Below are 23,508 nucleotides of genomic sequence, written 5' to 3' on the forward strand. Positions count from 1 at the left end.
GAATCAATATAATAACTTTGAAAAAGAATTTTGTCTTAGGAGTTTATAGAAAACCTCTTGGCTCTTAATGATCAATTACTACTTTTTCTTAAAGTGATCCTGTGCAGTGTGTATGTGTCCTAGAATTTCTCCTGTGACAGATTTCTATGGTTTCTGGGGTTATATATTGAAATTTCTTTGCGGGCCAGACAGGAAATCAAAATATATAAGATGGCTGGGAGAAGACAGCAGGAAGTGGAGGGCAGGGTACAAACTGAAGTGCCTAGTCTAAAGGTATTTCAAATACCAAGACTGTTATATATATAGTTCAACTAAATTATCTACTTTTGTGGTCCCTTATTGTATAATTTGCTCTTCTTAAAATCATGAACATATTTACCCACCACTTAGTATTGGTAAGACTAAGTCTTCCAACACTTAGTCTGTTTTTTCTAATTTCTTCATAATTACAAAAAGCACTTTAAAACTTTTAGGATCCTGATAGATAATGTGGTTGGGTCCCAAGAGGAACTAAAGAGCCTCTTGATGAGGGTGAAAGAGGAGAGTGAAAAAGCTGGCTTCAAACTCAACATTCAAAAAACTTAGATTGTGGCATCTGGTCCCATCACTTCCTGGCAAATAAATGGGGGAAAAGTGGAAATGCTCTCAGATTTTCTTTTCTTGGGCTCCAAAATCACTGCATCACTGCAGACAGTGACTGCAGCCATGAAAGTAAAAGACACTCCTTAGAAGGAAAGTCATGACAAACCTAGACAGCATATTAAAAAGCAGAGACATCACTTTGCTAACAAAGGTCCATATAGTCAAAGCTATGGTTTTTCCAGTAGTCATGTATGGATGTGAGAGTTGGACCATAAAGAAGGCTGAGAGCCGAAGAATTGATGTTTTCAAACTGTGGTGCTGGAGAAGACTCTTGAGAGCCTTTTGGACAACAAGAAAATCAACCCTGAATATTTACTGGAAGGACTGATGTTGAAGCTGAAGCTCCAATACTTTGGCCACCTGGTGCAAAGAGCCGACTCATTGGAAAAGACCCTGATGCTGGGAAAGATTGAGGGCAGGTGGAAAAGGGGGCAACAGAGGATAGGATGGTTGGATGGCATCCCTGACTCAATGGACATGAGTTGGAGCAAACTCCGGGAGATAGATAAGGACAGGGAAGCCCGGGGTGCTGTAGTCCATGGGGTCGAAAAGAGTTGGACACAACTTAGTGACTGAATAACAACAAGGGATTTAAATATAGTATGGAAATGTTTTGCATTCATTGGGCAGAATCACAGCATGTTTAAGGACACAAGCTCTGAAGTCAGAGAGACCTGAGTTTGAACTTTGGCTTGGACATTGGCCAGATTGGGCAAATTCCTTAAGCCTTTGGCCTACTTAGCTTCTTTATCTACCAAAGAGGATAACAATCCCTTTGCTTTGAGGATTATATTAGATAATATAGGTTAAGTGCCTGACACCTACTTGCTGCGTAATAAGTTATCTCAATTTTCGATACTTTGTTTCTTCTTAACCAATTTTTTCCTACTTTTTTTTTTTTTTTTTTTTTTGCCATGCCACATGAGACCTTATGAACCAGGTAAGGTTGGTACTAACCTTCCCCAACTAGGAATTGAACCCATATCCTCTGTATTGGAAGCATGAAGTCTTAACCACTGGACTGCCAGGGAAGTCCCTTTTTCTTCCTTGCTTTAATCCAAAGGTCATTTTTGACAAAAGACAGAAACAAGACCGGTTTGTTTTATTGGCTGAATTATTGGATTCGGCCAATAATAAATATTTACTGAATGTCTTTTATGACAGGTACAGTTTTTGCAGACAGAGTGTTGATGACAAAGTTCCTCTGCTCATGGAACTTACTTTAGAGTGAGGAGACAGACAACAAACAAATTAACAATGTATAATACAATTTCAGGTATTGATAGGTGCTAGGATTTAACTTGGGACTTCCCTGGTGGCTCAGATGGTGAAGTGTCTGCCTACAATGTGGGAGACCCAGGTTCAATCCCTGGGTCAGGAAGATCTGGAGAAGGAAATGGCAGTAGACTTCCCAGGTGGTGCTAGTGGTAAAGAATCTGCCTGCCTATGCAGGAGATGTAAGAGACTCAGGTTTGATCCCTGGCTTGGGAAGATCCCTTGGAGGAGGGCATGGCAACCTGCTACATATTTTTGTCTGGGGAATCCCATGGACAGAGGAACCTGGCGGGCTGTGGTCCATAGGGTTTCAAGAAGTTGGACACGACTGAAGCAACTTAGCACACACACATGGTATAGAGTAAAGCAGAGTTAAGAACCTTAGGTGTGAAGGTAGTGGAGTCCCAATGGAGTAGAATATTGATAAATCATAATTACTTGGCGCCTTGTTGACACAAAGGTAGGAACCAATGAATTAACATTGCCATTGGACCCAAGAGGTAGGTTAGTTCATTTTTCTTCACATCCTCCTTAGCATTTATTCACAAGTCTTATTAGTTCATTTGGTTTCAGCCTTGCTGATACTTTATGTTAGAGCCAATCTCTTATATTTGCTTTTGGCTATGGACCTTACTTTGTGTCTTCTGGGTTTTTTTGTTGTTGTTAAGAATTGAGTTTATGATATGTTGCACACTTGAAACTAATATGGTGTTATATGTCAATTATATCTCAGTTAAAAAAAAATACAAAAAGGCAGTATTGGAGGAACAACAACAAGCTATTAAAAAAAAAAAAGAAGAACCAAGGGACTTACCTGGTGCTTCAATGGCTAAGACTCCACAATTCCAATGCAGGGGTCTTGGGTTTGATCCCTGTGTTAAAGCCTACATGCCGCAACAAAGAGTTTGTGTGCCACAAATAAAGATCCCGCATGCTGCAATTAAAGATCCTGCATGCCCCAACTCAGACCCAGCACCACCAAATAAATAAATATTAAAAATAAAGAATTGAGATTATCAGAGACCTTCCTGTGTAACCACAGTTACTTCCCTGACTCCCTCTTGGTTTTAGTCTTACCAGAGATGTTTGCAAATGCTTCCCCTAACACTTTGCTGTTGGTAACTATAGTCATGTAGCCACCCTACCATAGACCATGTCTGGCTTCTCCTTGTACAAACCTTGAGACACAATTCATTTTTTGCCACATTCCCTCTAAAACAGATCTGCTCCACAAAATACCGAGAAGGAAAGCCAGTTTTTACTATTGATTTAATAGGAAGAAAAAAGTGTAGAGTTACAAGGCATACCACACAACAAATAACTTTCAGTTCCCAGTTGGACTTTTCTATCCCCTTCCCAAAATGCTGCCAGCCACAGGGTGTCTCACTGTCTTCTAACCCTTTATATACTCTCCCCATAGAGTATTTTAGGACTTTTCAACTTCTCCAAGTTACAATTTTCTACCTTCCCATAGACTTTTATTTTTTAATGGTTTTATGAATTATAGTTGATTTATAGTGTTGTGTTAGTTTCTGATGTACAGCAAAGTGATTCAGTATATGTGTGTGTGTGTAGTATATTCTTTTTCAGATTCTTTTCCATTAGGTTATTACAATATATGGAATACAGTTCTCAGTGCTATACAGCAGGACCTTGTTTTTTATTTTATATATCGTTACACATATATGTTAATCCCAAACTCCTAGTTTATCCCTCTCTCCACCTTCCCCTTTTGGTAACCATAAATTTGTTTTCTATGTCTGTGAGTCTGTTTGTTTTGTTAGGAAGTTTATTTGTGTCATTTTTTTTTTAGAGTCCACAAAAAGTGATGTCATTCAATCTATAAACTTTTGAAGCCTAGCCTTTTCTAAATTGATCTAGCAAAGTAGGTCTCCTCCTAGGGAAGGATTCATCTGCTCCCTTCCGCACAGTCTTCTTATTTATCTTGTTACATTTCCAGTTCTCTTTTTCCAGACCAAAAATTTCGTATGAACTTTTGTTCTCTTTTTTTTTCCCGCGCCTGAACTCTTGTTTTCCATATCTAGTTGCCATCTGCCTTCTCTGCATAAGTGTCTTGTAGGTACTTTATTTGATCATGTGTTAAATCAAGCTTGCGTTCTTTCCTGTCTTTCCATTCTGTTTCTCTTCTGAGTGTTCTGTCTCAGAAAATGGTACCACCATCTACTCAGGTACTCTAAGTCAGAAACCTGAGAATCATCCTTGACTCCTTCCTCCTTTCTCATACCTTCTGTGTTATCATTGCTCCCATCAGTTTAGCAATCAATTACCAACTTCTGTTGAGTCTATTTCCTAAGATTTTTAAAATATACTTCTTTCCATCCCCATTTGTCATAATGAATGGGTTTCTTTTGCTCAAAAATGTACAGTGCTCTATTGTTTGGCAAATAAAAACTTTTTTGCCTTTTAAAATGAATACTAACATGAAAACATTTTATTATGATCAGAGGATTATCAGTAGTTTCCCTTTCAATAAAGCCATTTACGTCTGATTAATTTGTAAAGATCCCTTTCTCTACCTTCTTTTTTAGTGTTTATCTTCATGAAAGATATACACGTCTCTAAAGATAAAAATAATATTGTAAGATTTGAAACTAAAATGAGCAGTCCATCACATTTTACACTTTCCTTCTCTGTAGAGGCAGCACTTTTCAACTCTTTAATTCGTTTGGTATTCCAGATCTGTAAGCATACTATCTTTCTACTTCTTATTTTTTTTTAAATTTAATTTTTATTTATTTTTGGCTGTGCTGGGTCTTTACTGCTGCATAGGGGCTTTCTCTAGTTGTGGCGAGTGGGGCCTACTCTTCCTTGCAGCCCACGGCCTTCTCACTGCTGTGGCTTCTCTTGTTGCAGAGCACAGGCTCTAGGGGTGCAGGCTTCAGTAGTTGGGGTGCATGGACTTAGTTGCTCTGCAGCATGTGGAATCTTCCCGGAGCAGGGATCGAACCCATGTCCTGACCATTGGACCACGAGGGAAGTCCCTTTTTTCTTTTTCTAATTGAGGTGTAGTTGGTTTACAATATTATATTAGTTTCAGATGTATAATATTATGATTCAAATTTCTTCTAGATTATACTCCATTTAAAGTTATAAGATACTGGCGATATTCCCTGTGTTATACAGTATGTCCTTGTAGCTTATTTATTTTATACATAGTAGTTTGTACCTCTTAATCCCCTCTCCCTATTGTGCCCTCTACTCTCCTTGCTAGTAACCACTAATTTGTTCTCTATGTCTATTGAGTCTGTTTCTGTTTTGTTACATTCACTGGTTTGTTTTACTTTTTAGATTCTACAGCTATTAATACTTCTTAATTTTGAACTTTAGGTCTTACTGTAATTTTGCTATGGTAAAGTGTTCTATAGTGACCATGTAAAAACTGTTAACAGTTAAACCAAGTAATAAACTATGACAACTATTCTTGTACAACATTTTGTTTCCCCTAGAATTGTGTCTTTTTTTGAAGCTGTTGTTATATAGTTTTCTATATACTTATCAATAATTCAACCCCAGCTCTCTGCCACATATCTAAATCTCCTCTCCATTCCTTCAGCTATATTAGTCATTCTTTTGATTTAATCTTCATGGCAAAATGTCTCCGAGTATTCTGAACTGCTCCAGTGTGGACTAGCTGTCTGGTGCATGTCATTTTAGGATCTTCCTTCACAAATATCCTGGGAATTTTCACACCTCTTCCTGTATACCACATATTCTTCTTTCTTGATTTATCCACTCCTGCTCCCCCCCTCCCCAATTTTGATGAAGCAGGTACCAGTATCTTGCTAAGAAAGAATACATAGGAGCTAAGTTTTTGAGACCTTGTATGTCTGAACATATCCACAATTTACTGTAAGAGCTAATTGGCAGTTTGGTGAGGTATGTAATTCTAGGTTAGAAATTGCTTTTCTTCAGAATATGGAGTGGGTCTCCATTGTTGTCTAGCTTCCGTTGTTGCTGAGAAGCTGTGCTCATTTTCTGTTGCTGTTAACAAGTGACCACGAATCTAGCAGTTTAAGCAATACCTATTTATTAGCTCACAATTCTATAGATCAGAAATCTGAGCACAGCATGACCAAATTCTCTGCTTAGGATATCACAAGGCTGAAATTACCTCCAGGCTCATTCAGGACATTGGCAGAATTCAGCTCCTTGTGGTTATAAGACTTGGACCAGTATTTCCTTGTTGACTGGCAGCCAGGGACGCCTCTCAGCTGTGATCAGTCACTCAGTCATGTCCAACTCTTTGTAACCCCATGGACTGTAGCCCACCAGGCTCCTCTGAACATGGGATTCTCCAGACCAGAATACTGGAGTGGGTTGCCATGCCCTCCTACAGGGGATCTTCCCAATCCAAGAATCAAACCCAAGTCTCCCGCATTGTAGGTGGATTCTTTACCGTCTGAGCCACCAGAGAAGTCCAAGGTATTTCTTGCCATTTGACCTCCTTGTCTTCAAAGTCACGTATGGACAACCTCCTTTCTCAGAAAGAGGACCATCACTTTAAAGTGTCCTTTTCATTCTGATTCGGTCAAGCTTTTCTTAAAGTCAGCTGGCCCATATAATACAACCTAATTATGAGAGTAATATCCACAGTATTTATAGTAAAACATTTTCATAGTACACATGTACACAAGTGATGGGGAACCTTGAGGTTAGAATTCTGCCCACCACAGAAGTTCAAAATTATTTGAGTTCATATTGTATGTCCTATTTTTACCTTTGGAAGCTTGTAGAACGTTTCATTGTCTTCAGGTTTCTGAAATTTCATGATGTGCCATCATATGGGTTTATTTTTATCTATTGTGTTGCACAGTAGATGTGTTGTGTTTCTCAGTCAGGAAACACACATCTTTCAGTCCAGTTTGACTATGTTTATTGATTATTTCCTCCCTTTCATTTTCTCTGTTCTTGTTTTCTGGGACCTGAATTATTTGGGTGTTGGTCCATCTGGATGAGTATTCTTATTCTTTTTCCCACTCCCTTTCCCAGTTTTTAATCTCAGTTTTTTACTCTTTGCTGTACTTGTTTATCTACAACATCATCTTCCTGATATTGAATTTGCATCTGGGTTGTTTAAGTCTTAATTTACAAGGGCTGATTTTGTTTTGTTTGTATTATTATTATCAGTGTTCTTTTTATTTCATGTCATGTTCTTCTTTCATTGATGCAGTGCTGTCTATTATTTATCTGAGTCTAATGAGGATTTTTTTTGAGTATTCTTTTCTCCACATGGTCTTTTTTTCCTCCAGTTACTTTAACATATTTGTTAGAGGCTTTTCTGAGATAACTGTGAACTTTACTTATCTGTTTGAAACTGCTGAAGAGCTGATTGTAAGCCTGAGCCCACGAGGAAAGCATGTGTATTGTGAGTTTACTGTAGAGTGTGCTGCATTGGCCACTAGGTTAAGGAAACCCCAGTGCTGGTATCTTTACGTCTTTCCTCTTGGATGACTCAGATAGTTCTGGAAATATATTGCAAAACCTTTTATTGGAGATTTTTGGCCTGGTTTTCAGCATCTTGGAGCTGAATGGGGGAAAGAACTGAAGGTGTATATTCCTGGTAATATATCTGGAATTCAGAATTCTCTGTGTTGTGGTATCAATATTAATATATGCCCTGGTTTTTACCAGGTGTGAACCTGGTGGAGTGCTTAGAATGGATTCTTTACCCCTCATCTTTGTTGAATTTCCACCATTCTTCAGAACTCAGTTCAGTTGACCTGCCTAGATGTAATCCTTCCCTCTTTTGTGATGATTTAAAATATGGTTCATACCACTTATAGCACATTAAATACGCTTGCCTTGAATCATGTATAATACTTGTTTACTTATCTCTTTACTAGAGACAAGCTCTTTGAGGGCAGTGACTGTGTCTATACAATGGAGGTTCATATCGTAGTTATCCTGCCCTTTATAGGCTTCTAACAAATACCTGTTGAGTGACCAGTGATCACAAAATTATGTTGATATTCTCCAAGACGTATCGCTACTAATTCTTTACTTTTGGTCTTTCTGGAGAGAGGTGTTTTTTTTTTTATCCTATTCATTTGGTTTTAGATATATCATTCAGAAAAGCACATTGTGTGGTTGGAAACATAACAGAAATAGAGATGAAATGGCCCACCATCTTCCTGTATCAGCTAACTCCCATGTGGAGCAGTAAGGGTCAAATATATAGATAATAAGATAAAATTATCTCCATTCCTGCTGCCAAATTATTGTCAGAAACTTCCATGGCAGCAGGTACTACCCATCCTTAAATAATTTGAAACTAACCACTAGCATTATCTAGTTTATGAATGGTTGACAATGCATTTTTTTTTTTTGGTTGACAATGTTTATGATAAGATATCTAGTCATTCTCATTCATTCTACATTTATAAGGCTCTGTTCAAATACAATCAGTCTGATTATATTAATGCTATTCTCCAACAGAGATGTTCCAAAAAACTCATTTTTAATCCTAGAAAAGGCCTTTTCCCCAATACTATTAGCAATGTAGCCTGGAGTATCAGAAGGGCTCTTCTTTTTCTAGCTTCATTATTAATTTTTGTGGACATGTAACCTTTCTTATCTTGGTCTCAGCTTCATTTTGTAAAAATGACAAATAAAATGCCCTAAATGTCAAATCTCTTTTTGAAAAACATCTTGGAAGAAGCAACTTATAGAAACTCAATTTTTGCCTGCTTTTTTTTTTTTAAAAAAAAGTATTCTATTGATGTATATTGATTTACAATGTTGTATTAATTTCTGCTGTACAGCAAAGTGACTTAGCTATATATATATGTATACTTTTTCATATTTTTTCATCATGATTTATTACAGGATACTGAATATACTCTGTGCTACACAGTAGGACTTTGTTGTATATCAGTTCTTTATATAATAGGTTGCATCTGCTAACACCAAACTCCCAACCCATTCCTCCCTAACCCCCCGTCCCCACACATTGGCAACCACAAGTCTGTTCTTTGTCTGTGAGTCTGTTTCATGGATAAGTTAATTTGTGTCATATTTTAGATTCAACATGTAAGTGATTCCCTTGCTTCCTGATTCACTATAGAGATTTTGAGAGCAAACCTTAAACTTCCTCCCACTTACTTTTCTGCAAATTTTTACTTAATTTCTCTTCATTTGTCAAGACTCAGCACAATTTTTACCCCCTTTAATAAGTAATCTCCCTTAATTGAAAAACAGTTTTGGAAATATAAAACAGAGGGAAATAAAATGTGTAAGCCTACCATTCAGAGAAAGTAGTTTATTAATATTTTGGAATATCTTCTAATGCTTTTTTAGAGCACAAATATACTATATACATAATTTGATTAAAATTATATATAAAGTTATATCAATATCTTGCACTTTTTAACCTAAAAATTATAGTGCGGTTATTTTCCCATGTTGGAATCCTTTTCTGGAGATGTTGTAGTTAAGAGCACAGGCTCTACAGTCAAATTCGTCTCTGGGTTCAAATCTTTCCTCTCCCACTTACTCACTATATGACTTTGAGTATGTTACTTAGCCTCTCTGTGCCAGTTTTCATATCCTATAAAATGAAGTAATAAAATAGGATTTCTGTATTTTTTAAGTAAACTACTATATACACAACACTAGAAGAATACCTGGCACATAGTAAGCACTAAGTGAACATTAGTTACTACTATTTTAAAATATTTTTGAATTGAAACAAAATTCCCCATTACTTAGATATTCTGTAATTTATGTAATTAATACTTTATTATTGGGCTTTTAGGTGGTTTTCAATTTTTTAATATTGTAAATAAGCATTGTAATATGTCAGTATCTTTGTGATCACATCTAAGTTCAGTTCAGTTCAGTCCAGTCACTCAGTCGTGTCCGACTCTTTGTGACCCCATGAACTGCAGCACGCCAGGCCTCCCTGTCCATCACCAACTCCCGGAGTTTACCCAAACTCGTGTCCATTGAGTCGGCATGAACTCAATAAACATTGTCTTTGCAGTTCTTCCCACAGAGGATATAGAGGAGAGGGCAATTAACCCCAGGCATGTTCTCAGGACCCTGGAAGCTGAACCATAATCACATTGGCCCCTTTTCTATCTTCAGTTCAGTCCATCACCAACTCCCGGAGTTTACTAAACTCATGTCCATCAAGTCAATGATGCCATCCAACCATCTCATCCTCTGTTGTCCCCTTCTCCTCCTGCCCTCAGTCTTTCCTAGCATCAGGGTCTTTTCAAATGAATCAGCTCTTTGCATCAGGTGGCCAAACTATTGGAGTTTCTGCTTCAACATCAGTCTTTCCAATGAACACCCAGGACTGATCTCCTTTAGAATGGACTGGTTGGATCTCCTTGCAGTCCAAGGGACTCTCAAGAGTCTTCTCCAACACCACAGTTCAAAAGCATCAGTTCTTCGGTGCTCAGCCTTCTTCACAGTCCAACTCTCACATCCATACAAGACCACAGGGAAAACCATAGCCTTGACTAGACGAAACTTTGTTGGCAAAGTAATGTCTCTGCTTTTTAATATGCTGTCTAGGTTGGTCACAACTTTCCTTCCAAGGAGTAAGTGTTTTTTAATTTCATGGCTGCAATCACCATCTGCAGTGAATTTGGAGCCCCCCAAAAATAAAGTCAGCCACTGTTTCCACTGTTTCCCCATCTATTTGCCATGAAGTGATGGGATCGGTTGCCATGATCTTAGTTTTCTGAATGTTGAGCTTTAAGCCAACTTTTTCACTCTCCTCTTTCACTTTCATCAAGAGGCTCTTTAGTTGTACATTTATCTAATTATTTACTTTGAGTTCTTAAAAATTATGAACCACATTAATTATTTATTTATTTATTATTTCTTCCTTGACTCCCTGCCATTCTAAGAATAGTTCCAGGAAGGCAGAAAATTTGTCTTTCTTATTTAGTATTTAATTTCTAGAATCTAGAAGATTCCATGAAACATAGTAAGGACTCAATAAATTCTATTTGTTGAAAAGATTATGTCTGGTTAAAGAATCTTGACAAATTAATCTCCATAAACACTTTACCCTGAGTCTGTGAGTGCCCAGCTCATGCCTCCCTTTCTTGTCTGACAGTGTAGTTTACATTTTTTGTGTGAAGCATCTTTGATAGTATCCATGAGAGATTGTTGCTCTTCTGGTATGCTGTTTGTCATACTTCACTAGCTCAATGCTTATTAAAGAAGGTGCTTAGCCTTATCCTTTTTCATTGCTACTCAGTGTTCTGTGTATAGAATGATCTGCTTTAGTTAATCCTGTCTGTTCATGATCATTTCCATTTTCATGACTGTACTGGGCTCAGTTCAGTTCAGTTCAGTTGCTCAGTCATGTCCGACTCTTTGCGACCCCAAGAATCTCAGCACGCCAGGCCTCCCTGTCCATCACCAACTCCTGGAGTTTACTCACTCATGTCCATTGACTCGGTGATGCCATTCAGCCATCTCATCCTCTGTCGTCCCCTTTTCCTCCTGCCCCCAATCCTTCCCAGCATCAGAGTCTTTTCCAATGAGTCAACTCTTCGCATGAGGTGGCCAAAGTATTAGAGTTTCAGCTTTAGCATCAGTCCTTCCAATGAACACCCAGGGCTGATCTCCTTTAGAATGAACTGGTTGGATCTCCTTGCAGTCCAACGGACTCTCAAGAGTCTTCTCCAACACCATAGTTCAAAAGCATCAATTCTTTGGTGCTCAGCTTTCTTCACAGTCGAACTCTCACATCCATACACAACCATTGAAAAAACCATAGCCTTGACTAGACGGACCTTTGTTGGCAAAGTAATGTCTCTGCTTTTTAATATGCTATCTTGGTTGGTCATAACTTTCCTTCCAAGGAGTGTCTTTTAATTTCATGGCTGCAATCACCATCTGCAGTGATTTTATAGCCCAAAAAATAAAGTCTGACACTGTTTCCACTCTTTCCCCATCTATTTGCCATGAAGTGATGGGACCGGATGCCATGATCTTAGTTTTCTGAATGTTGAGCTTTAAGCCAACTTTTTCACTCTCCTCTTTCACTTTTATCAAAAGGCTCTTTAGTTCTTCTTCACTTTCTGTCATAAGGGTGGTGTCATCTGCATATCTGAGGTTATTGATATTTCTCCTGGCAATCTTGATTCCAGCTTGTGCTTCTTCCAGCCCAGCATTTCTCATGATGTACTCTGCATATAAGCTAAATAAGCAGGATGACAATATACAGCCTTGATGGACTCCTTTTCCTATTTGGAACCAGTCTGTTGTTCCATGTCCAGTTCTAACTGTTGCTTCCTGACCTGTATATAGGTTTCTCAAGAGCCAGGTCAGGTGGTCTGGTATTCCCATCTCTTGAAGAATTTTCCAGTTTATTGTGATCCACATAGTTAAAGGCTTTGGCATAGTCAATAAAGCAGAAATAGATGTTTTTCTGGAACTCTTTTGCTTTTTTGATGATCCAACAGATGTTGGCAATTTGATCTCTCATTCCTCTGCCTTTCTAAAACCAGCTTGAACATCTGGAAGTTCATGGTTCATGTATTGCTGAAGCCTGGCTTGGAGAATTTTGAACAGATAAGGCAAATTCCTTCTATGCAACTAACTTGAGGCAAGTTAAACAAACAGGGTAATTATCTTAACGACAAGGAATTTTCTTACAGAATTCAAGGATAATGCAGTGAGAGACTCTGGAAGGGTGTAGAGATTCTTGAACCAAGCAAATAAGGATTTTTCTCTTGCTCCTTCCTCCTGCAGATCAATTTTCCCCACTTCTCTGCCTATTTATGGCTCCTGATGTTACATGTTACAGTTCCGCCTTGCTTAAAGACTAACCTACCTGTTTTGAGTTCCAATTTATAATGTCTGAGATAGAGAATTTGATTGACCTGACTTGGTTTGGGTCAAGCATCCAGGGAAGTCTAGTCAGTCTTGCCATAGAATAGGAATCACACAGTAGATCTTGGTTATCAGGTTCTCATTCCTGTGAAGGGAGGGTCAGTTGGCCAAGAAGTTCGAGTTTTTCTGTAATGTCTTACAGAAAAAAAAAAGAATGCACTTTTTGGCCAACCCAGTATTTTGAGCTGAGCAGAAATTCCTAAAATATTTGCCATAATAATCTTATGCAAATCTTTTCCTTGCCTGAATTTGTCGGTTCACCTAAACTTTATATATCCTTAAAATCCCCCAAAGAATCTCCCTTTTTAGAACTATAAACATACCTGGATAGTCCAAAAAAAAATTTTTTTTAAACCTCTGTTCTTCTTGAGAACTTACTTTCTGCCCTTAGTATTTAGTATTATATTAAGCAATAGGTTACTTTCTAATTGTTTAATTCAGAGAGATTTTTGATTTCCAAGCTGGTACATATTTTGAGGAGGAGCAAAATCTCTCAAATTTTATTTCTATACACTTAGAAGGTATTCAATTAATATTTGGTAAATTGATTGCATTCCTTGATAACAGCTTTGATTTCATTGAAAGAGAGCTCATCCTGTCAAGAGAAAAGATTCTATCTTATGTATTATGCATAGAAACAGTTTACTGATAACCAGTAGAACAATAGGTATATTTGATACACCTCCAGTTTGTGAACAATTTTTCATATCCATCACCATCTTTGTTGAATTCTTGTCATCTGAGAGAAATAATATGAAATAATAATGATAAAATGAAATAATAACTTCTTTACTCTCATTTTGGCTCCCTGTTGCTTCTCTTGCTCCTTTCCAACTCATTCTTCTCACAGTAGCAAAAAGATCTTCATGAAATACAAATCCACTCATGTCATCCCTCTCTTTAAAATCCTTCTAGTGACTGTACATTGTACTCAGAAAAACATCCAAACTTTTCCATGGCCAGTAAAACTCATTGTGATCTGACCCCACCATATGTCTTAAACCTCGTTTTTCAAGTCACTCTCCCCTTGCTCATCTTGTTCTGACTGTCCAGTCTTCTTTCAGCTCCTGGAGCACATCAAGATCTTTCCTCAGGGTCTTTGCATGTGCTATTATCGCCTCTGTCAAGAGAGCTGCAGCCTTCACAATCTGCTGCTCTTTCAGGTGGTGATGGTGGTGGTTTAGTCACTGAGTCATGTTTGACTCTTGGAACCCCGTGGACTGTAGCCCACCAGGCTCCTCTGTCCATGAGGTTTTCCAGCCAAGAATACTGGAGTGGGTGGCCATTTCCTTCTCCAGGGGATCTTCCTGACCCAAAGATCAAACCCACATCCTTGCAGGCAAATTATGTTCTGCTGAGCCACTGGGAAACCCTGTACTTTTAGGACTCAGCTTAAATAGCATCATCTTTTACTGACTTGACTTTTCCTGAATTCTCTCTAAGATCATTTTCCTCTGTTTGTTTCTATTTTAACATAATGAATTCGTGTTTATTTCCTTTCTTCATGGAATGTTCACAACTCACAGCTATTTAATTTTTCTCCTCACATTTTTTTTGGGGGGCTCTGTTTATCATCTGTCAGATGATAAACTTCCTGTGCAGGGACTGTGCTGGGTTCTTTTTCCCTCCTTATTGTAGCTCTGACACCTTCCGCAGAGCCTGGCATATAGTAGCTATTCGGAATATATTTGTTAATTTCATAACCTAATGAATAATAAGATAAACAGAATGGAACTTAGAATGCTAATTTTTCAATAGTCCCATGTGATTCCAGTTGTTGTTCTGTTGCTAAATGGTGTCTGACTCTTTTCGACCTCATGGACTGCAGTACCCAAGGCTTCCCTATCCTTCAGCATCTCCTGGAATTTGCACAAACTCATGTCCGTTGAGTTGGTGATGCCATCCAACCTTCTTGTCTTCTATTGTCCCCTTCTCCTGCCTTCAGTCTTTCCCAGCATCAGGGTCTTTTCCAGTGAGTCAGCTCTAAACATCAGGTGGCCAATGTATTGGAGCCTCAGCTTCAGTCCTTCTAGTGAATATTCAGGGTTGGTTTCCTTTTGGATTGAGTGGTTTGATCTCCTTGCTGTCCAAGGGACTTTCAAGATAGTAAGGGGTTCCAGGATGATTAGAAGGCGAATGTCCATGATTGACACTATGTCATTTTAAGTAAATAATTTCATCTTTCTGTTCCTCAGTTTTCTCATACATAACTAGAACATAATCATATCCTATGAATTTGTTAATGGAAACATTACTCATCAAGGCATTTGGAAGTGATGCTGAGTGACCATACTGCTAATTAGGCATGCAAATGGGATGTGTGTATGCATGTGTATGTTTAGTGCAAAGTGTACAGATGGATGTGTTTTTCTCCCCCCAAACTGGGAAATCTGTCTGTGCAAATTAATAGAAGTTTTTCTGTTGATAGAGATGATTACATGATAAAAAGATCTCTTATCAAACCTTCATTATTTAACTTGTACTTTTTCAAGATTGAGGAGGAAAAAAAAGAGACTTGCAGAATCTTAAGAGGGGAGAGAGTATTCTGAAATTGTGATAGTAGATTTCTGACTTTTATCTTTGTCTACAATAACAAGGTGAACACTATTGTCAGAAGGTTCTAAAGCCAATCTCTGTAGACCTGGAATCAAAAGGGTATCTTGCATTTAGTTTCTGGAATTTTTTTCTAACAGCTTGACTTTTTACACTACAGCACTTTGCAACACACTTTTACATTCCTAAACAGGAGCAAAATTATCAATATTTTAGAGGTATGGAACCTGAAATTACACAGTTTGCCCTCAGGTTATATAATTAGTAAGAACTGACGGGGTGAGGGCAGGCGAGAGATGGAGGTAGGTAAGTGCTCTCAAACCCTAGCCTTTTGATTTCTGGTCCATAGCTTATTCCACTACCCTAAGCTATCTCTCTCATAAGCACTAGGTGCTAAACTGACATATCCTGGTGGTCCTGACACTTGCAAATAAGTAGTGAAAATCATTTTATAAACAGAATCACTCAATTACAGAAATTTGTAACTATGCAAGCATCTAGAATATTAACCTTAGTGATCTCACCAATATTCATATATAAAACCTCTTTTCTTTGGTTCATGACTTGATATGCTTTTTAAAATATAGTAAGTCCCCACATATTCCATTCTGAGAGGGCATTCATAAGTCCTATTTGTTCCTAAATCCAACAAAGTTAGCCTAGGTACCCAGCTAATACAATCAGCTGTATGGTACTGGGCTGTAATAGGTTTATAACACTTTTTGCAAAAATAATACATACATAAAAAATAAACATAAATGTAGAACATTTAAAATCTTATAGTACAGTACCTTGAAAAGTACAGTAGTACAGTACAAAAGCTGGCATATAGGGACTGGCACACATGTTTACATCTTTGAAAGTTAGCAACTTGAAGGTTCATATGTAGGGGACTTACTGTAATGACTACGCAGTTCTAAAAATATGCATCTATTAACCATTTTGCCACCTGAAGTTCAAAACCATCTTGATCGCCTAGTGCCCTCTACTGAAACAGCCATAGTATAACAATTAATTTCTTCTAAGAGACTGATAATTTATTGTTCTCAGGATCACAAAGGGCTTTCAATTTTATACTGGCTCTTCAACAAATCTTTATTTCTAAATATATTGTATTATATATGAAGAAATTATATTGCCAATACTTAGCTCAGCAACCAATTCAGAGGTCACTCCATAAATGTTTGGTGAATTAATTTACCTGTATTTTGGTTTATTCTAATAGTTCTCATGTGACAGTCTACAGTGGCATTCTTTTATAAAGTAATATCATTCTTTTGCAGTTTTAATTGGTCCTCAGTAACTTCCTCTTCCACTCCTAGAGGCTTACCTTGAGACTTGACAAGCCAGAGTGATTTCTAATCTTTCCCCATTCCCCCTTTCCCCCGGTTGTCAGTTTTGGTTTTGTTTGAAGTACACTGGAAGTTTATAAGAGCTTTGGCTTTTGAGTAAGACAGATCTGAGTTTAAATCCAGACTGCCATTTCCTTGAACAAGTTAGTTACTCGTCCTTTTAAAGATTTTCCCATATGCAGAATGGAGAAATAGTCAAATCTAACTCCTAGGATGACTGTGAGGATAGAAATGATGTAATGCAAATAAAGGGCTCAGCACAATGCTTATCACTTAGCAACTGCTCAGTTACTGTTAGCTTTTACTATTATTATTTTTTTTTTATTATAGTTTAGCTTAAGCATTAGGTTTGTCTTGAATATTGAATTCACTGGCTGAGTGAATGCCCCAAAGGACTGGTTGTTGCCATACTTAACAATTTTTTCTTTCAAGGAAGGAAATTTCTGAAGAAGATCCCCACATTCTAGAATTCATTTTCATATCTCATGTTCTAACAATTTTTAGCCCAAAAGACTTGCCCAAGACTCCTATTCTTTTGAGCCTCTTTATACTTGCCATTTTTTGTTTTTCCTCATTCTTTGTGAAAGTGGCAAATAAGTTTCATTTAATAAAATCCGAGGGAGTAGAGCACCAAGAAGAGGAAATTTGGAACCATAGAAGTGGAAGAAGATCAGACAAACAAGATTTTGTGTATTTTGCTATACTTATATAAAGGAGTTAGCTACATTTTAATTTTGTTTTAGTAAAAGAAAAATCTTCAGTTTTCAGGGTTTTTATTTAATCTAAATTTTTGTCACAGTATAGGATGTGCATAGTTTAAAAAGTCAAATTATATTATAAGGATTTTAATGAAAAATGTGATCTCTGGACCTGTCTTTCCTCCAAGACTACCCTCCTCCCTCCATTTCCATGAGTCACTGCTTTCAAATCTTTAAGCTGGCTGTTCTGGTATTTACACTCAAATGTCTAAATAACATGTCTATACTGCTATATCTTTTAAAAAAATTGTTGTATAGTTGCTCTACAATGTTGTGTTAGTTTCTGCTGTACAACGAAGTGAATCAGCTATATGAACACATACGTCCCCTCTCTCTTGGACCTCCTTCCCATTCCACTCCCCATTCCACCCATCCAGGTTAGCACAGACCAACAAGCGGAGCTCCTTGTGCTATAGAGAAGGTTCCCACTAGCTATCCATTCTACACACAATAGTGTATTTGCGTCAATCCCAATCTCCCAATTTATCCCACCCACTCCTTCCTCCCCACCTTGTCCAAAAGTCCATTCTCTACATCTGTGTCTCTATTCCTGTCCTGCAAATAGGTTTATCTGTAGCATTTTTATAGATTCCACATATATGCATTAATGTACAATGTTTTTATCCTTCTGATTTCATTCTGTATGATGGTCATTAGGTCCATCCACATCTCTGCAAATGACCCAGTTTCATTCCTTTCTATGGCTGAGTAATACTGGAGTGGATTTCCATTTCCTATGCCAGGGGATCTTCTCACCCCAGGGATCAAACCTACATCTCTTGAGTCTCCTGCACTGGCAGGCAGATTCTTTATCACTGCACCACCCAGGAAGCCTTGCTGCTGTATTGGATCCCATTTCCTGGGTCCTGTATCTCCCGTTGTACTAGATATCCAATATTCTAGATTCTGCCCCCTCAACTCCTCTCCCCACTTTGCCACTCTGCTATATACAGGCATAGCTTGCTTTATTTCACATTGCAGATAACACATTTTCTACAAATTAAAGTTTTACAGCGGCCCTGCATTGAGCAAGTCTATCAGCACCATTTTTCCAACAGCATTTACTCACTTTGTATTTTGATATCACATTTTCATAATTTTTAGATTATTTCAAACCCTCCACTAGCAAAATAAATTATACTCACTGAAGGCTCAGATGATGGTTAGCATTTTTTAACAATTAAGCATTTTTAAATTAAGGTACGTACTTTTTTTTTTTTTAAGACACAGAACTATTGCTGACTTAATAGACTATAGTATAGTGTAAACATAACTTTTATATGCCCTAGGAAACCAAAAAGTATGTGTGACTTGCTGTGATACTTGCTTTATTATGGTAGTCTGGAGCCAAATCTGCAATAACTCTGAGATAAGCCATTCTCTTTGGTTTTTGTTAGGGTTTGGCTAATTGGAGGCTCAGTATTTGATGTGAGGGAGGAAACTGAAGATGGGGTATTTATTCTCCTGACTCCTTCCCTCTGTCTAAAGTCACAACTCCTGTCTGGTAGTCTCCACCAGATAGCGCTGTCTCTTATCTCTGGTTTCACTAACCACTCCTGCCCCTTGCCCTTTCAGGCCCACAGGCGTTACTAGGTCCAGAGTACTACCCTACACCTTATTGCTTTCCCTAAACCCTGTCCATGCCCTTCTGAACAGTCCCTTTATTAAACTGTCTTCAGTTACCCAATTTGATGTACCATTTGGTTCATTCCGTCTTTTTGGTGATACATTCTTCAGCAGCTTCCTGAGAAAGGATATATGAGAAGACGGGTATATGTGGACTTGTTTGTCCACAAATGCCTTAATTCTATTCGTACACATGACCACTAGCTTCGCAGGGATGGATATCTAGGTTAGAAATAATATTCCCCCATACTGTTCTTGCTTCATTGTTTTCTACCTTCAATTGTTGCTACTGAAAATTCTGAAGATATTCTGGTTTTTAACTTTTTGCATGTGACTTTGTTTTCCTTCTAAGAGCTCTTATAATCTTTTCCTAATCCCAGATTTGAAATTCAACCATGATGTGCCTTGATGTGGGTCTTTTTCAGTTATTGTGCTGGGTACTCAATGAGTTTCATTCAGTCCTAAAATTTGTCCTTCAACTATAGGAAATGTTCTTGTATTATTTCTTCAATAATTTCCTACATGCTTTATTCTTTTTCATTTCTTTCCAAATTTGGGTATTAGAGCACAACTGACCCTCAAATTTTCTTACTTTTTAAATCTCTCATTTTCCTTCAGTTTTTGTTTTTGTTTTATTTTCTGGGAGATTTCGTCAATTTTATCTTCAATTCTCCTATGTATTTAAAATTATTTTTATATTATCTATTTCCTAAAATATTTTGTTGCTCTCTGTGTCATCCTTTTTAAAAATAGATTTGTCATCTCATTTCATGGATGCTATCTCTTTTATATCTTTGAAAATAAGCTAATTTTTAAAAAAATAGGAATTGTTTTTCTCCCCATTACCTATTTTTCTCCAAGTTCCATTTGGAGTACTTCTATTGGTCTGTTCCATGTTAGAGACTATCCTGAAATATCTGATGATTCTTGATGTTTATTCACATTTAAAGTTAAATCTCCTTCACGGATTCTAATTACATTTATCTTAGGCTGCTTAAAATGATCTCACAGCTTATTCTCTGTTCATTTTCCCGTCTTTTTTTTTTTTTTTTTAATCTGGACATATACATAGAAAAACCGTATTGGATAATTTTTATCACTGTCCCTACAAGTTCACAAAAACCTTCATCTGCAGCATCTAAACTACTGCCGTTTCCATCTTCTGAAGTTCAATTTGTATCTTTTTATTATTTTCTGTGTTTGTATTTATTATTCAATATTTCCTCTACCCTGTAGAGCACATGGAATATAGTTATAATAAATTTTTATATGCTTGTCTAGTAATTACATCATCTGTCTCATTTGTCAGTATGTTTTTATTAATCTTTTTCTACTTATTAAAAATAATTTATTTATTGGATTCCCTAGTGGTCCAGTGATTGAGAATCTACCTACCAATGCAGGGGACATGCGTTTGATCTGTGGTCTGGGAAGATTCCACATGCCATGGGGTCAATTAAGCCTGTGCACAACTGCTGAGCATGGAAGCCACCACAATGAGAAGTCTACGCACCACAACTGGAGAGCAGCCCCTGCTTGTCACAACTAGAGAAAGCCCATGTGCAGTAAGAAAGACCCAGTGCAGCCAAAAAATTTAATTAATTAATAAAATTTTAAAAATTGTTTATTTGGCTGTGTGAGGTCTTATTTGTGGCATATAGGGTCTTCACCATGATGTGTAGGTTCCTTGAAGCCCCTGCTAGAAACTAGTAGTCTTAATTCCTCCTCTCCCTTTTCTGCAGTATCTAATCATTCACAATATCCTACTGGTTCTATCTCCTAAATGTCTTTTCTTGGTCAGTATCTTTTGAATCTACCCACTTTACCTGCATTATAGTTCAATCCATTAGATAATTTTTTTTCCTGAATTTTCTCAAATCAGATTTTCTCAAGTCTGATTATCTCTTTCCTGTTAAACTTTTCCATAATCTTTCAATCTACCTATGGGATAAAAGCCAACCCTCTTGGTATGGCTTATCCAAAGATGGAGAAGCTCTATACAGTCAGCAAAAACAAGACCGGGAGCTGACTGTGGCTCAGATCATGAACTCTGTATTGCCAAATTCAGACTTAAATTGAAGAAAGTAGGGCAAACCACTAGACCACTCAAAGAAAGTGAAAGTGAAGTCACTCAGTTGTGCCCGACTCTTTGCAACCCCATGGACAGTAGCCTGCGCCAAGCTCCTCCATCCATGGGATTTTCCAGGCAAGAGTACTGGAGTGGATTGCCATTTCATTCTCCAGGGAATCTTCCCGACCTGGGATCAAACCCAGGTCTCCCGCATTGTAAACAGACGCTTTACCTTCTGAGCCACCAGGGAAGTAGACCACTCAGGTATGACCTAAATCAAATCCCTTACCCTTATACAGTGGAAGTGACAAATAGATTCAAGGGATTAGATCTGATAGACAGAGTGCCTGAAGAACTTTGGACGGAGGTTCGTGACATTGTACAGGAGGCAGGGATCAAGACCATCCCCAGAAAAAGAAATGCAAAAAGGCAAAATGGTTGTCTGAGGAGGCCTTAGAAATAGCTGTGAAAAGAAGAGAAGTGAAAGGCAAAGGAGAAAAGGAAAGATATACCCATTTGAATGCAGAGTTCCAAAGAATAGCAAGGAGAGATAAGAAAGCCTTCCTCAGTGATCAATGCAAAGAAACAGAGGAAAACAATAGAATGGGAAAGACTAGAGATCTCTTCAAGAAAATTAGAGATACCAAGGGAACATTTCATGCAAAGATGGGCTCAGTAAAGGACACAAATGGTATGGACCAAACAGAAGCAGAAGATATTAAGAAGAGGTGGCAAGAATACACAGAAGAAATGTAAAAAAAAGATCTTCACAACCCAGATAATCATGATGATGTGATCACTCACCTAGAGCCAGACATCCTGGAGTGTGAAGTCGAGTGGGCTTTAGGAAGCCCACTTTGTTCACTATGAACAAAGCTAGTGAAGGTGATGGAATTCCAGTTGAGCTATTTCAAATCCTAAAAGATGATGCTGTAGAGTGCTGCACTCAATATGCCAGCAAGTTTGGAAAACTCAGCAGTGGCCACAGGACTGGAAAAGAGGTCAGTTTTCATTCCAGCCCCAAAGAAAGGCAATGCCAAAGAATGCTCAAACTACCACACAATTGCATTCATCTCACACGCTATCAAAGTAATGCTCAAAATTCTCCAAGCCAGGCTTCAACAATACGTGAACCATGAACTTCCAGATGTTCAAGCTGGATTTATAAAGGGCAGTGGGACCAGAGATTAAATAGCCAAAATCCATCTGGAAAAAAAGATTTTCCAGAAAAACATCTGCTTTATTGACTACGCCAAAGCCTTTGACCTTGTGGATTACAACAAATTGTGGAAAATTCTTCAAAAGATAGGAATATCAGACCATGTTACCTGCCTGCTGAGAAATCTATATGCAGGTCAGGAAGCAACAGTTAGAACTGGACATGGAACAGCAGACTAGTTCCAAATGGGGAAAGGAGTCTGTCAAGGCTGTATATTGTCATCCTGCTTATTTAACTTATATGCAGAGTACATCATGAGAAACTCTGGGCTGGAAGAAGCACAAGCTGGAATCAAGATTGCTGGAAGAAATATCAATAACCCCAGATATGCAAATGACACCACCCTTATGGCAGAAAGTGAAGAAGAACTAAAGAGCCTCTTGATGAAAGTGAAAGAGGAGAGTGGAAAAGTTGGCTTAAAACTCAACATTCAGAAAACTAAGACCATGGCGTCTGGTCCCATCAGTTCATGGCAAATAGATGGGGAAACAGTGGAAACAGTGACAGACTTTATTTTTGAGGGCTCCAAAATCACTGCAGATGGTCATTGTAGACATGGAATTAAAAGACGCTCCTTGAAAGAAAAGCTATGACCAACCTAGATAGCATATTCAAAAGCAGAGACATTACTTTGCCAACAAAGGTCTGTCTAGTCAAAGCTATGGTTTTTCCAGTAGTTTTGTATGGATGTGAGAGTTGAACTATAAAGAAAGCTGAGCGCCAAAGAATTGATGCTTTTGAACTGTGGTGTTGGAGAAGACTCTTGAGAGTCCCTTGGACTGCAAGGAGATCCAACCATTCCATCCTAAAGGAGATCAGTCCTGAATGTTCATTGGGAGGACTGATGCTGAAGCTGAAACTCCAATCCTTTGGCCACCTGATGCAAAGAACTGACTCATTGGAAAAGACCCTGATGCTGGGAGGGATTGGGGGCAGGAGGAGAAGGGGACGACAGAGGATGAGATGGTTGGACAGCGTCACTAACTCAATGGATATGAGTTTGAGTAAACTCCAGGAGTTGATGATGGACAGGGAGGCCTGGCACACTGCAGTCTATAGGGTTGCAAAGAGTTGGACACGACTGAGCGATTGAACTGAACTGAGTCATTATCCAGGCTGTTGGGGGCCAGCGTG

The 23,508-nt window shown here is 38.1% G+C and overlaps 1 long non-coding RNA gene across 1 annotated transcript in view; it reads left to right on the forward strand.

The window, feature by feature from the left end:
* LOC129654038 (uncharacterized) overlaps positions 1 to 21,175 on the forward strand; it is a 43,963-nt gene extending 22,788 nt beyond the window's left edge. The window contains exon 3 of the long non-coding RNA XR_008715352.1: positions 20,453 to 21,175. This is a non-coding gene — a long non-coding RNA (uncharacterized LOC129654038). The remainder of the gene's footprint in view (positions 1 to 20,452) is intronic.
* The last annotated feature ends 2,333 nt before the right edge of the window (positions 21,176 to 23,508 follow it).

This window comes from Bubalus kerabau, chromosome 5, assembly GCF_029407905.1.
Source record: "Bubalus kerabau isolate K-KA32 ecotype Philippines breed swamp buffalo chromosome 5, PCC_UOA_SB_1v2, whole genome shotgun sequence".
Taxonomy (NCBI): domain Eukaryota; kingdom Metazoa; phylum Chordata; class Mammalia; order Artiodactyla; family Bovidae; genus Bubalus; species Bubalus kerabau.